Here is a 2,597-nt window from a genome sequence, read left to right as displayed (position 1 = left end):
AATATCGCCCCCTATCCCTAGTAGCTACTACTGTGTCTTGTTGTTGTTGATGAAGTAGTAGGCGACTGTTTCTCCTTTTATATCTGGGGTCGTATGTGATGAAACTATTCCTACAATGTCTGGAACTCTACAAAATACCAGAAATAGTTGTGTCTTTTCGGTTGGCTGTGTAAGCACGAATGTGATTTCAGCATTTCTACCGTGTTGCATGATGGGAAAAATAGTCAGACAGCGATATAATATATAAAACAAAGTGCATCGCTTTTCCACCGCTTTGTCCGCAACTGTATTAGTAAACGTTATTAGACCCTGGTCGATATGATGTGGTATTGTCAGTAGTAGAAGTGGTAACCGTTAGACAAACACCTTTGTCCTGGAATGAGTGCCCCTCTACCAACATGTACAACTCATACTTACCTGGCAAGGGAGACACCGTGATCAAGAAGGCGGTTCACCCAGGGCGAGGCTCAGCCATTGCACTCCGGCTGTGCTGACCCCTGCGAATTTCCCAAATGTGGAAATCTCAATTGCATAATTTCTGGTAGTGGGGGACTGCGTTCGCGCTCTCCCCTGATCTTGATGTTAAAATAATGTATAAACTGGTATTCCGAGTTATAACTCTTTTGACAAAGAGATTTATCATCATTTACATTTTCTTCCTTTTCAGATGAATGGTTATAGAATGTAGGATATATTTAAAAGCCAACTAAGGCCTCAGAGATACATTTTGTCTTCTGATAACCACAATGTGTGTGATCTGTTATTGTAGCACTGGTGATTATTTATGCCTGTCATGTCCTGATTATGTCAAGGAAAAGGCCTACTTGTGAATGGATCATTTTGCGCCCTCAGATGTAATCTGGATTGAGGTGTTTTATTCGCTAGATAATTAAGTCATTTATATGACCGTTTGTAATTTAAGACCACAATAAACAGGCTGCCTCACATACGGTCGTGATTGGGAGTCCCATATCATCTGAAATGGAATCGGTCTATATCACCAAGGCTCATCAACTTTGTATATTGTATCCATTACCATTCCACAGACATTTCCCTGGTCAGCTATTACCATGACAACAGACATTTCCCTGGTCAACCGTTACCACGACAACAGCCATTTCCCTGGTCAACCATTACCATGACAACAGACATTTCCCTGGTCAACCATTACCATGACAACAGACATTTCCCTGGTCAACCATTACCATGACAACAGACATTTCCCTGGTCAACTATTCCACAGACATTTTCCTGATCCACTATTTTCCTGATGAAGTCAGTCAAAACAGAGATGTCAGTGGAGTGGGTCTTTCTAAAACCAGACTGTAGTTTGGATAAAAGAGTATTCTTGCGAGTATATTCCTCTATCTGTTCATAAATTACTTTTTCCAGCATCTTAGACCGCTCACTCAAAATTGATACAGGTCTGTTTTGCTGCCCTTCTTGTGGATAGGGGTCACTCTAGCATTGGCCATATACCACAAACCCCCAGAAGGGCATTATTGATATTAGAAACTGGTTACCAACTAAATTATAACAGTAAAAATATTCGTTTTTGTCAATCTGCATTCAGGGCTCAAACCACCCAGTTATAATTTATAATAGATCACCTGTCTGAAAAGTACTACAAACTATGAGTTGCAGTAGCCTATTCAATTGGCCCAGCGTTGTCCAGGTTTGGCCGGTGTAGGCCTTCATTGTAAATAAGAACTTGTTTCTTTGGGATAGGTGGGACAGTAGCGTCCCACCTGGCCACCATCCGGTGAAATTGCAGAGCGCGAAATTCAAATTAAATTACTATAAATATTAAACTTTCATGAAATCACAAGTGCAACACATCAAAATAAAGCTTAACTTGTTGTTAAAAAAAAAACAGCCTGCAACTCTTTCTAACGACTGTTGACATCTAGTGGAAGTCCTAGGAACTGCAATCGGGCACGATTTCGCCCTTTTATAAAAGTGCCAGCCATTGAAATCATTGGTAGGAGGATTTATTTTGGGGGGAGGGGGATGGTTTGTCCTCGGCGTTTCGCCTGCCATTTCAGTTCGGTTTTTACTCACAGACGTTATTTTAACAGTTTTAGAAACTTTAGAGTGTTTTCTATCCATATCTATCAATGCAAATCCTAGCTTCTGGGCCTGAGTAGCATGCAGTTTACTTTGCACATGCTTTTCATCCGGAAGTCAAAATATCGCCCCCTATCCCTAGTAGCTACTACTGTGTCTTGTTGTTGTTGATGAAGTAGTAGGCGACTGTTTCTCCTTTATATCTGGGGTCGTATGTGATGAAACTATTCCTACAATGTCTGGAACTCTACAAAACACCAGAAATAGTTGGTGTCTTTCGGTTGGCTGTGTAAGCACGAATGGGATTTCAGCATTTCTACCGTGTTGCATGATGGGAAAAATAGTCAGACAGCGATATAATATAATAAAACAAAGTGCATCGCTTTTCCACCGCTTTGTCCGCAACTGTATTAGTAAACGTTATTAGACCCTGGTCGATATGATGTGGTATTGTCAGTAGTAGAAGTGGTAACCGTTAGACAAACACCTTTGTCCTGGAATGAGTGCCCCTCTACCAATGTGTACAACTC

General features: G+C 41.0%; 1 non-coding gene across 1 annotated transcript; it reads left to right on the top strand.

Annotated features, from left to right (window-relative positions):
- Nucleotides 1–409: 409 nt before the first annotated feature.
- LOC115187842 (U1 spliceosomal RNA) lies at nt 410–573 on the top strand. Its single transcript, XR_003876143.1, has one exon. It is a non-coding gene; the product is annotated as a U1 spliceosomal RNA (small nuclear RNA).
- The last annotated feature ends 2,024 nt before the right edge of the window (nt 574–2,597 follow it).

Source organism: Salmo trutta, unplaced genomic scaffold, assembly GCF_901001165.1.
Source record: "Salmo trutta unplaced genomic scaffold, fSalTru1.1, whole genome shotgun sequence".
Classification (NCBI taxonomy): Eukaryota; Metazoa; Chordata; class Actinopteri; order Salmoniformes; family Salmonidae; genus Salmo; species Salmo trutta.
The sequence above is the reverse complement of the archived record's forward strand: the minus strand, read 5'-3'. Positions and strand labels throughout refer to the sequence as shown.